This window comes from Manacus candei, unplaced genomic scaffold, assembly GCF_025592945.1.
Source record: "Manacus candei isolate 608988 ecotype Guabito, Panama unplaced genomic scaffold, ASM2559294v1 h1tg000017l, whole genome shotgun sequence".
In the NCBI taxonomy this organism is placed as follows: Eukaryota; Metazoa; Chordata; class Aves; order Passeriformes; family Pipridae; genus Manacus; species Manacus candei.
This window is the reverse complement of record NW_026138065.1, coordinates 32,949,676-32,962,515: the sequence shown is the minus strand read 5'-3', so window position 1 is coordinate 32,962,515 and position 12,840 is coordinate 32,949,676. Positions and strand designations below refer to the sequence as shown.

The 12,840-nt window shown below is 43.5% G+C and overlaps 1 long non-coding RNA gene across 4 annotated transcripts in view; it reads left to right on the top strand.

Moving 5' to 3' along the window:
* LOC127469414 (uncharacterized) overlaps positions 1-12,840 on the top strand; it is a 55,125-nt gene extending 42,285 nt beyond the window's left edge. For all 4 annotated transcript variants that reach the window (XR_007903971.1, XR_007903969.1, XR_007903972.1 and 1 more), the window contains 3 exons: positions 1,954-3,450; positions 10,724-10,869; positions 11,504-12,840. This is a non-coding gene — a long non-coding RNA (uncharacterized LOC127469414). The remainder of the gene's footprint in view (positions 1-1,953; positions 3,451-10,723; positions 10,870-11,503) is intronic.

Below are 12,840 nucleotides of genomic sequence, written 5' to 3'. Positions count from 1 at the left end.
CTTCTTATGTGTAACCTTAAAAGTTACAACACTGCGATCTAGAGAAGCTACAAACAAAAAAGAGCTGCATAAAACCTTTTCAGCCCTCTGGACATGGAAGTCCTTCAGACCATGACTCCAGGATACTCTTTTTGATACATACTGCCATACATTGTGACGGTAATGCTGTCACCCTCAGCTTGCTTCTGCTTAACTGTCTGGGCCTGGCTGGGGTTGGAACTGTGGAGATGTGAGTGCAAATAGGATCTCCCAGAGGCTTATGTTGGCCAGGAAAATGCTGGCTTGGAAAAGGATGTGGAGTGTGTCCAAATAAGAAGAGTCTGGAAGGAGTTTTTGATGGTCTGTTATTCCACTATTAGCTGGGAGATGTGAAATTTCCTTTTCCGGATGAGCACATTTTGTGTTTTGCAAAAGAGAGCAATTGCTTCTTGTAAGACTTAGCATTTCTGCTAATTTAATGAGTTATCCATACAAATGGACTGCATTAGTCATTGGAAAGGCCTTTTTCAAGTTCCACAAGTGCGTTTTAGGCCTCTTGATAAAGCCAGTAGCATGCTGGACTCTCACAAGCAGAAAGACCTCCAAAAGTATGCAAGTTATTTCTGGCATGTTGTATTCTCAGCATGTCAAGGAAACATGGATTATTTTTGCACAAACAGACAAATCCAAATGGTTCCTTAGCAAGCTCCCATGAACATCATTGGGCCCTGAGAAGGAAAAGAAAAAAAAAAGTAAGAAAAATCACTGCTTCTCAAGTAGGTTTCTTAGGTGGATCATGTCACACATTCAGAAGTTCATTTGTACCAATTTGGACCTCTGGTGAATGATGAAGGATAAAACAGGAGATAAAAGCAAAGACCAGGAATTAATCTAGATATTTTATGCTTCAGTGGGTTTTTTTTTCCCCTTACTGTGAATTTATCTTCAAATGTAGACGGTGACAAACTGCAGACGCCTTTGGAAGTTCTTTTTTAACAGCCATTAAATGAAAGGAGGTGTGTAGGTGTTGAGAGGAAAAGGACCTCTGGAGCTGACCAGGCCAGTGCAGAAAGAACATGCCAACATCCTGCTGAAAACCACAAAGCAGCACACCAAGATTACTGGAGTGTCCTAAACCCCCCTGACATGGCAGCACACAAAGCCAGCTGTACATTTCACAAATATTGGAGGCTGTTTTGAAACTCCCTATTAAGGATTACAAATGCTGAGTGCAGTTTCTGGGCAAAGACAATTAGATATCACAGCTCTGGCCTCAGCTCGGTGTTCTATGTCTGAGCTGGCATTACTGTGGAGGGTTCTTATGCATTACACTACCTCAGCCAAAACCAGAATCTGACACCCACCAAAGCAGAGTCCTGTGATTATGGTAAAAAAATAAAAAGTACGGCCTGGTCTCAGCATTTTTTCTGTTTCAGTGTAGAGAAGTATTTTCCCACATGGTGAAGGGACTTTTTTACAGAAAAGAGGTGTAAAGCATGCATAAACAGTGATACTGAACCTGCATCCTCATCCATAGTTGCATATCTCAGCATAGTCTGTTTGCTGGATCCATACTCATATTCAAATTCGGGAATAGCACTTGCTGCTTGGGCTCGGTGGAGACAAAGCCAGCTGTGTTAAGGTTTGTTTTGGCCCAACTGGTGTCGTTGATGCTTACACAGATGAACATCAACAATTATCAATAATTATACCTTTGCTCAGTGGGAGGGTAATTGTATTGCAAGTACTTTATCCCAGGAAAAATAAAAAAGGGAAGAGGGCACTTTTGTGCAGTCAAAACCTCCAGCAACTGGGTGCTCTAACACATTGTCAATGGGTACTGCACCACAGGGACAGTGCTGTTGTGTGATGTGCATTGCATCTGCATGAAATCAAAGTTCACACTGCCTTCTCTATTTTCCTTTTCTTTTTTTTTATCCTTGCACTTAAAATTTCCCCTCTCCCCTCTGACAGGCCTCAAGAAGAAGCTTGGAATGTGGTGCCAGCACAACAGCAGACAGTAAGAGAAACCGAGGGAAGCACCTCCAAGATAAGTAATAAATGATAATTGTTATTTCCTATTATTCATCTGAATCTCTACTCCTGAGAATTTGAGTTAAATCCTAAATTTTCCTTTATTTTTAAGCAGATCATCCAGCAAGTTAAAAAACAGCAACACAAGGAGGTCCTAAGATAGGATTTGCTCCAGTTTTCCCGCTGAGCATCTGTTTAGGAATTGCTGCTAAAAAAAGTCAGAGGGGATGGTAGTTGCTGTGCTGTCACATGGGCTGATACAGAGCAGAATCTGCTTAGCATTCTTGAAGGGAAATTATCCAGTGCTGTAACTCACAATTTATAATTGGTTGCATATTAATATCTAAAAAAGGCAATAAAATCCACTGTGTGTTTAAAAAAAATAGTAAGTAGGAGTATTACAAGCTGAGCAGTGAAAATCTGGAAGACTTCTTGGCTAGAACAAGGCTGTGTGCAGTGCTGTTTCTCCCTTAATTACAAGCAATTTTAAATCATCTCCTTCCTTCAAAGAGGGATTTTGTTCAGGGTGTGTGTTAATTTTAATCTTGCTAACGTGATACTCTCTTGGAACCTCTCCCTTGTGTCATAACAGTGAGATGTGCTGCCTCTTTTGTCCCTGCCCTTTGGGAAATGCAGTTACTGCTGCTCGTTGCCTCAACCCTGCCATCATGACTATCAGTGTACCTCCCTTGAAAGGAGAAGAAAACAAAACCCAACGGCAGCATTGCTTTTTCCCCCCCAGAGGTTCACTTTTATTTGTACTATTTAAGCTAGACTGTGCAAGTACTTCATGAAAATCAGGGATTTAAAATGTATGGTACTGTATTATGCTGTATTATAGTGGAAAGCTTGTTATTCAGCACACTAATTATTTCTGAGTCACTATATTTATGAAATGGCGTGTAATAACTACTTCACCACCACGCAAAGTAAATAGTATAAAAGCAGGCATTTTATGATTTTGACATTTTAGTGTATAAACATATTCCTGAATCTCCTGGGGGGCTACTGGAAATCAGATAATGTTTTTATGACTTTTAAAAAATGACATTGAATTTCACAGTCTGTAACGCTCCATATATATGGTTAATGTTGCATATTTTATTACAGCCTCGGTGGCTTATGTTACAAGTGTCAGCTGCAAAGAGAAAATGTACAAAGGCGGGTTTGTGGAACTGTGGGGGAAACAACATCGTAAAACCTTGCAATGCACACATCAAAGCCCTTGGACAAGCTGTAATGGCAGGTCCTGGGCCATGCTGGGACACCAGAATACACCCTCTGCTTTTTTTCGTGTCAGGATGGATTACAAAGCCCTCGCTGAAGGAGGGTTTCTGCCCACACTTGTCACTAGAGGATTTTGGGTTTTTGTCAAGCCCTGTGTGAATGACCCGTTAACTCCAGAGGAACTGGGACGCCTTGAGTGACACTCTGCGAGTGAGTACAGAGGGGAAGGAGGATGGGTTGGGTTGCTGCTCCACTTGGGCTTCTGAGTAGTCTTGCATGGTCTCTGAGAACAATGGGTGGATGCTTACCAGGGTATGTGATTTCAGAAAATACTGTGCCTAAACTCAGGCCTTTTGTGCTCCTTTGCAAAGCTTGCTTGATGTTACAGAAAAGTACCAACAGCTGGCACTGAGAGAGGAAGGAGGCTTTCACTCATCTTTAAGATTCCGTATACATAAACATCATGCTGATATTTCATGATTACTAGCCCTTGTCCATGTGGGAGACTTTAATTTGATGGATGTCTGCTGGAAACTCAACACAGCAGAGGAGGCAGTCTAGGAGTGTGTGGAAGAGAATTTCTGTCACAGCTGTTACAAACAGAGAAGGTCCAGTGGGAGATGTGGTGGTTGAAGGCCGTCTTGGGACAGTGACCATGAAATGATAGTTTTCAATTCTTAGTTTTCAAGTCTTGAAGTAAGGAAGGGGGTCAACAAAACCTCTGCCTTGGGCTTCCAGAGGGCAGAATTTTGCTTGTTCAAGACATTGGTTCAAAGAGTCCCCTGGGTCTCTCTGAAAGAGTCCAGGAAGGCTGGACATACTTAAAGAAGATCTTAAAGGTGCAGGAGCAGACTGTTCCTATGTGCTAAAAGATGAATCGTCAGGGAAGAAGATCAGCCTGGATGAACAGGGAGCTTTTGGAGGAACTCAGTAAAAAAAAGAGAGTTTATGACCTTTGGAAGAAGGGGCAGGCAACTCAGGAAAAGTACAAGGATGTTGCTAAGTCAGGTAGAAAGAAAATTAGAAAGGCAACAGCTCAGCTAGAACTTAATCTGGCCACCACTGTGAAAGATAATAAGAAGTGTTTTTATAAATACATAACAACAAAAGGAGGGCCAATGACAATCTTCATTCTTTATTGGATGAGGGGGGGAATATTGTTACCAAGGATGAGGAAAAGGCTGAGGTACTTAATGCCTTCTTTGCCTCAGTCTTTAACAGAAAGGTTGGTTATCCTCAGGGCAACTGGTCCCCTGAGCTGGTAGGCAGGGATGGGGAGCAGAATAGACCTCCTATAATCCAGGAGGAGGTAGTTAGTGACCTGCCAAGCCACTTAGACACAAGCCCAGTGGGCAGGATGGGATTTACATGGAGGATACTGAAGGAGCTGGTGGAAGAGCTGGCCAAGCCCTGCTCTGTCATTTACTACCAGTCCTGGCTAACCAGGGAGGTCCCAGTTGACTGAAAGTTGGCCAATGTGATGCCCATCCACAAGAAGAGTTGGAAGGAGGATCCAAGGAACTACATGCCTATCAGGCTGACCTCAGTGTCCAGCAAGGTTATGTAACAGATTATCTTGAGTGTGATCACACAGCACATACAGGACAAGCAGAGGAACGGGACCAGCCAGCACAGGTTTAGGAAAGGCAGGTCTTGCTTGACCAACCTCATCTCCTTTTATGACCAGGTGACCCTCCTAGTGAATGAGCGACAGGCTGTTGGTGTTTTCTGCCTGGAATTCAGCAAAGCCTTTGACAGTGTCTCTCACAGCATTCTGCTGGAGAAGCTGCAGCCCATGGCTTGTGCAGGTTAAGAACTGGATGGATGGTTGAGCCCAGAGCGTGGTGGTGAATGCTGCTGCATCCAGTTGGTGTTTGGTCACTAGTGGTGTCCCCAGGGATCCGTGTTGGGCCCAGTCCTTTTAATATCTTTATTGATTGTTTAATGTCTTTATTGATGATGTGGATGAGAGCATCGAGTGCACCCTCAGTCAGTTCACAGATGACACTAAGTTGGAGGGGAGTGCTTATCTGCTGGAGAGCAGGAAGGCTCTGCAGAGGGATCTGGACAGGCTGGTCCAATGGGTCAAGGCTGATGGTATGAGTTTCAATAAGGCAAAGTGCCTTACTGAACACAATAACCAATGACTGGATGTGGCACTCAGTGCCATGGTCTAGTTGACAAGGTGGTCATCGATCAAAGGTTGGGCTCAGTGATCTTGGAGGTCTTTTCCAACCTTCATGATTTTATGATTTTATATTGTATTTCTTTTCTGACTTTTCTATTAAAAACCCCAGCTATTAGGAATGCCTCTGACTATTATATCCAAGGAAAAGTGTTTGAGATACCTGAGAGATACTCAGGGAATTGATAAGTCTTCAGTGGAAAAAAATGCCCTGAGATCAATTTCCTGATTTAGTAGTGAAGTCCTCATATCATATAAAATGTAATGTGATTGTCCATGGCCCTAATGAAATCTTGACTTTTCTGCCAAGCTTTCATCTATAAAAATCAAATTTATCTGGCATTTGTCTGCATTTTGAAAGGGATAGGGATTTTTTGAAATTGATATGATAGTAATCCTTTATGGTGCATTAATACAGGAGAACAATAATTTGTTGCATTTTCTTCACACAGAAACAATCAACTGGGAAATGTGCATAATAATTGTCTTTGTCCTTCATTGTCACAGGCCATTAGCTAATGAATTTAAGCTGTACTTGGCTCTTGCTCCAGTAAGAAAACTACATTAGAGATCTTGTAGCCGTGGTATTATATAAAGCCTTTCAGTGGGTTTTATTTTAGTCTCGCTGAGGTGATGCTGCCCTGGACTGAGGAAGGCATCACAATTTTGTGGTGAGCAATGAGGTCAGCATTGTCTGATGTAGTGGGTCAAGCAAGCTGAAGGGCACCGACAGTTATTGTTGTTGCCAGATGCCAGACCCTCTTTGTTTTGTTTCTTATATTTTAACCAAACTTTTCACCTCTATTTTCGTGACAGTTTCAAGTTTTTCTTTTGGGTGGGAAGATTTGCTAAACTCAGTTCAGCTGTACTAAGATTCATACTAGGGAAGATAAGTAGTTTGGGCAATGCTTTAAATAAACAATAGGAGCATGTAACTTTGAGTTGAGCAGTTTTACTACCTAGGCAGTTTTCCTTCTCAACTAAGAGGCTGGCAAAAGAAAACCCTGTGATGGAAGGTCTTCACTGTCCTGAGCAATTAGGAGCTGTTGTTGCTGCAGTGGGCACCAGGATCTGCAGGCCAGCAGACCATGCAGAGTGGGACTCCTGAGCCCCAGCAGAGGGGTGCAGCAGGATTATTCTATGGGATTTCAAATGCTGCAGTCTCCAAAGAGGAACTCCTGCCATGCTAGGCTACACCAGTCACCCAGCTACTCTGTCCTCGTCCCCATCTGTGTCACAGCTGGGAAATGACACACCATTCCTACCTCTTCATGTGTTCTGCCTGCTCCCAGGGAAGACACAACCTATGAGTTCAGTTGGGTTGTTGCCACCTTTGGGCTGCCAGAATGGTGAGCAGAATAGCAGGAGCCCGAGACAAAATTCATACCATTGTCATTTGTGTTGAGCATCTTATCAGTATCCAAAAAAGAACCCGAAACTTTCCAGGCATTACTTTGTATCCAAGCTTTTATCTCACGCATGTCTTAGACTTGGGAGGAGAATGGATGGTGAGTGTGATACACATCTGCAAACTGCAGAGACTCTCCGGAGGGCAGTGGTGGCGTAATTCTCTGTCTGTTCAGGGATTATTGCTTCTGCACAAGCTGCAACACCACAGCATCTGAGGGATGGCTGTGGCAAAACAGTGGTCAAATTTTGTTGTATCTTGTAGAGAGAGATGGCACCAGACAATCGGGCAGTGCAGGGTAATTCTCCTGCAAAGCTGTGTGAGAAATGAGCTGGGATGGCCATTCCTGTTAACAGGCACCACTTGCTCCTTTACCTCTTTTAGCTTCATAACTGGAGTCTGGGGTTTCCATGGCCTGCAGACCCCCTGTACCGTCTGCCTACTTGGGCAAATGTTTTAATAGATAGTGCAGTGTTCTGAATGCTGCACCCAAACCCGTGATGCTTTGGTGTAAAACAAGCATTGCTTGCAGCTGAGTAAGTGGCTGGAAAGCTCTGGGCTCTGGGGTGTGCAGGGAGCAGGTGCCAGGTTGCAGTGATCACCCATTTTTCTAAACCGGCAGCACTCACAGCCCTACTGACAGAGGTTGACTCGCACCAGAAGTAAATTCAATATGCATGAAAGGACTCTTGTTCTTCTTCAGTGGAGAGCATAAAGACATACTGTCAGACAAACTAATCTCTCTCTGATAATTTTCTTTTCAACATCATTGAACTGTCATTTCTCCTGGGCTTTGCCAGAATGTTTGACGTATCCGTTGTTTCCCAAAACAGACAGATTTTGCTAGCTTGGCTGATACAGAAATTTTTGCCAGGAAGAGAGATTCTGAGGTGCCTTTACCAGCCTCGTGCTGTTGTTGTGCAGGTCCTTTTGCTGAGCTCTGCAGCTCTGGTTAGGGATGAAAGGAAGGTATCTTGGTGATTGATTAGGTTGCATCTTTAAGTGCAGCAATGGAATTGTTCCCAGCACTTGCCCTGGGCTGGGAGCACATTTTCTGGGGTTTTGGGACTCTACTGTTTTTACTGGCTAGAAACCCATTTATACCCCTAGATCTTTAATTTCAAACCTAGGGATTCAAAGTGGCCCCAGGCACTAGTGTGTCACTGAGCTACAGTTAGCAAGTGGCCCAAACTAGAGATTTCCTTTTTTTTTTCCCCCTGATTATCCCTCTACAGGGCTGGCAAAGCAGTCACTCCTTCTAGGCATGTGTGAAAAGTCAGTAAGATTCCAAGACTGTGGATGAAAAATATCTACATTGAGCAGTCTCCTCTTCAGCCTGGGACTCACTGAGGAATCTAGCATAGGGATACATGGTCCATAAGGCTACATGTCCTCCATAGCTTGTGCAGAGGAATTTAGAAGAAAGGAGGTTGTAAAGTGGGGCAAACTGGAGGAGCCCAAACACCACCATGATCTGGCAAATGAGTCCTACACCCCATTTGTGGTCAGCTCTTTTATTTTTGGAAGCTAACATGTTTTCTGACAGTGTGACTAGTCTAAAAAGCATATAGGGAGATTAGTGATAACTCAGTTAAAAATAACTTGCAACACCATTTAAATCCCTATAGGTTAATCTGGTCATGTTGAAGAGTAGTTTCTTAGTCTGGAATTATCTAACTTGGCTGTGATTATGTAGTTTAATTTCCAGATTAACTAGAGGTATTTGTCTAAGCTGTGTGGCTGCTGATATATTAAAAGTAGGAGCAGGAAACTTTGCAGTCAGTTTTACAACAGAATTAATTGCTTGTCCTTTCAAAACCGAGTTTTTCCACACCATCTCACACCTGCCCAACACCATTACTGCAAACACTTGTCCACTTGCGTGTCTTGCATACGTGAGTAGGTGCTTTCAGCTGTGGTAACTGTAGATCTTCTGCAGAATGAAGGCCATACCACACATATATATTTCCACTCCGTGATTTGAGGTACTTTTCATCAAGTATTCACTAATGTCCCATTGTGTGATGTTTGGGATTCTGGTTATACAAGTTGTTAGCTCCAAATTTCCTCTTAGCCTGGTAGGAACACGGTTTTGCGTAATAGATTGTCTAACAGATTGTCTTATCACATCTGCAAGGTAATTGCTTCTCGACTGGCTTCCAAGAAGGCCTCAGATTTGATCTATGGTGGCCTGTGCATTGCTAATGCCTGTATTCCAAGGAAGCATACCCCTGTTACTGATGAACTGCATGAATGACTGATGGTGTAGATCCGAAGTTAACCAGGCGTTCTCTTTAAAGGTGACATATATTATATTTGGGCAAAGAGGAGTTTCCTGCATAATCTTTAAAGACAGCTGTGTTCCATTTTATGATTTCTCTGGTGGTTACGGAAATACAGGTAAAAGGCTTTACATTTTTCCAGCTCGTTATTATGATTGCATGTCCAGCTACTGATTTTCTGATAAATGGGATCACAGTAGAAAAAAAAAGTATGGGCTGTACCACCTTCACTCCTTGACCTTTCCACCACTGAATCTGCAGTTTCCTTGGATGCCTCCATGAAACATCTACAGCTGGTTAAGCAGAGATTTGACATAGCCAGGGTCATGCAGAATGGGTATGGGAGCTAGAAAGCAAGTCTTCCCCTGAACTTGCTCCATCTCTTATTTTCTTCCATAACTCTTAGAAAAGGGACTTTCTGTTCTTAACCTCTATCTGTGGAGAAAATGTCTTGTGTTTTCCCTTGTGCTGCCATACCTCTCTGAGTTGCTTGTTCCAAATCCTAGCCATAGGTTGCTCCCTCTCTTTATCTTGTATAAAGTTTGGCCCTTTCACTTTCAGCTGTGTCTACAGAGCATTGGTGGTGGTCTGTGTAGCAGCAATTAGCTTAAGAAAAAAATTACATATTAAAAAAGGTCATGTTTAAAGTCGAAAAGAATTGTAGAAATTGAAAGAAAAAAAAATCTCAATGAGAAAAAGCGAACAGTTCCAGAGAATCAAGGTAATTGTTTATGAAGGGCATCTTAAATTAACAAGCATGGATTATTTGGTAATAAATAATAGAATCATAGAATCATTTAGGTTGGAAAAGACATTTAAGATCATCAAGTCCAGTGGCCAAACCAGCACTGCCGAGCCCACCACTAAATCACGTCCCCAAGGGCCACATCTACACAACCCCTCCAGGCTCCCTTCCCCCTGAGCCTCCTTTTCTCAGGCTGAATCCCCCCAGCTGCCTCAGCTGCTCCTTATCAGACTTGTCCAGACCCTTCACCAGCTCTTTTGCCTTTCTCTGGACACGCTCCAGCACCTCAATGTCTTTCTTGTCCTGAGGGGCCCAAACTGAACACAGGACTCAAGGTGTGGCCTCGTGAAGTGCCCAAGTACAGGGGGATGATCATTGCCCTCTCCTGCTGGCCACATTATGTGCTGTTTGTTTTAAAAAGAGAGGGAGAAAGGCATTCTTTGCCCTCATTAGTGCTGCAGGATGTCCTATACAAGCATAATTATACTCTGTAAAAAGGCTAGGGAGACCACACAGGAAGGGCATTGAAGAACTGGAAAGGGTACAGGAGACACTAAGCATGATAAAAGATTGAAAGTTGTTATTTATGGACAAAGTACTGCCTGCTTCTTTTTTTTTTTTTTTAATTTTTTTTTTTTGAGAAGAGGGTAACTAGGGCCACTAAAGAAGTGTACACAATTTCATGGGTATCAAAGGGCTATGACAAAACTCATTCAGACCATTGCAAGCTGACTAACAGGGGAGTTGATAATAAACTTGGAGAAAGCAGCACTGATCCGGTGTTCTGATCCAGAGCAGGGAAATGCTGTCTAAAGTGTTGGGTCTCCACCACCAGTGCCCCATCTTTGGTCTTGACTCCACAGGCTGGACTGCACTGAGACTTCTGCATTTCAGGAATGTGACTCCTGTCCTTGACCTCGTCTGCAGATAAATACAACATGCCCCATAGTGCTGAGTGGTTTGGGAAGAATGTCAGCCAGACAAGAGAGGAGAGATAATGGAAAGACAGGTGAGGATGTTTTTCATCTGCTCTGTTTGAACCACCCTGCTTGACTTTGCCTACAAGACTTTGGGCAGTGGGGTTAAGAGGGGCAGGGCAGGGATTACCTGGTCCCTCTGGGGTGGCAGAACAAAGTCAGTCACAGGAGAGCAAAGGGGCTGTGACATGAGGCTGCCACTCAGGGGACAGGCCTTTTGGGTACTCCTTCTGGCACAGAGCCTGGAGGGGAGGCACTCACTGCCTGGCTGAAGCACAAGCTCACGACATAAAAGTGTGAGCTCCAGCCACAAGAGAACGGGAGAACAATCCATAAAAAAGAGGTGCTGGTGAGGTACCCCAACCCCTGTCTCTGCAGATTCCCCTCGGCAGCAGAGCTCTCTCTGGATTAGGAGGTTTAACAGGGTGGGTGCCTGTACACAGCTCCACACATTGGGCTGGGAATGCTGCACACAGGAGCTGTTCCATAGGCAAGAACCAGGCTAGGCTGCCTCCCTCAGCCCCTGCCAGTGTTAACAAAGCACAAGCCCGCCAGAGCACAACCTAAAATCTGCTTCTTTTGTTTGTAAGGCAAGAACAAATGGTGATGTTTTTATGCCTTAAGCACAGCTGGGGGTATTGCTGAAATGATGTGCTTTCGTTCCAGGCTATGCTAGGAACTGGGCTGTCTGATTCTGCAATGTGGGAATTGCCTTTTCTCAGCTGCCAGTGTCAAAGTCAAGCTTGCATTGCACAAATAAAATGGGGTATTCCACACACACACCTGCACCCTTTCAATTGTCACTGATATTTAGCAGAGGGAATATTCAAAACATTATTCCCTCCAATACAAAATAGCTGTTGGGTGTTACCAGATCACGTAAAAAGACATCTGAGTGGAGTTTTTCCAGCAACAAACAAGAAACAAAGGGAGGATTAAAAAAATGTTTTGCTACGTATACTGTTATGATTTTTTTTGGTGAATATATATATATATAAATTAATGTTGGGATGTGAAGAAACAAAGAAAAAGAGCAGGCAAATGTGCTACCATAAAATGTAGCATGACTTGTTACAGAACTGAAGCATCAGGTAGGGACATGTGTTGGGGACTAGGATGGTACTTACACTGAGGTCAGTGCATATTTTCCACTACCTTATTTAACATGGGATCAAAGGTTTGATGGGATCTAGAAATCCAAACACATTTAAAACGTGGCAGATGTGGGTAACCTCAAGTACACAGCCCATCGCCTCAGAAAGAGGAATGTTCTTGCAAATTTGACATAATCCAATTAGTTGATTCCCTCAGTGACATTTCTGCAGGCTCATGTACAGAGGGACAAGGAAAGGGAGATTTATGACAGCTATTCCTAGCAAAGGTCATTTCTTTATTAGTGAACAACCTGTCCTTAGTCATGCTGATGATGAGGCGTTGAAGGATAAGGGAGAGGCTGTGTAGCTTTAAAACTTGACAGGGAATAACAGCAATAGAGCATAGATCATCTCTCTACTTGGACCAGGAGGACTGAAATCTCCCACCATAAGGCCAAAGCCAGAGAGCAGGAGGCAAAATCCAGGAAAAAAATAATACATGGGGATTTCTGTGGAGATTGTGAAGGAGTTTGAATGGTTCAGTGTCAGCACACCAGGGAGGAAAGAAGAGCCACAGAGCATGAGTGTGTTTTTGGATAGGATGAGTGTCCTTGGTAGAACCAGCTGCTTATAAAGAACCTGGTATGGTTGCTCTGGGGAATCCCTGGTCAGCACTGCCAACTTCCCAGTTTGAGCAGCTCTCAGCATCCTGTTCCGTGCCATTTCCAGAACAACACAGATGAGAGCATGCTCAAATATATACAAATACACTTCCTCAGCTGTCCTTCCATAGGCAAGGAAAGCACCAGATTTGACAGGAATATGGTTTCAGTAGATTGCGACATACACATTATGTATTTTTAAACAATAAGCCAGCATCTACCTATTCATCAAGTGACTGTTTTTCCT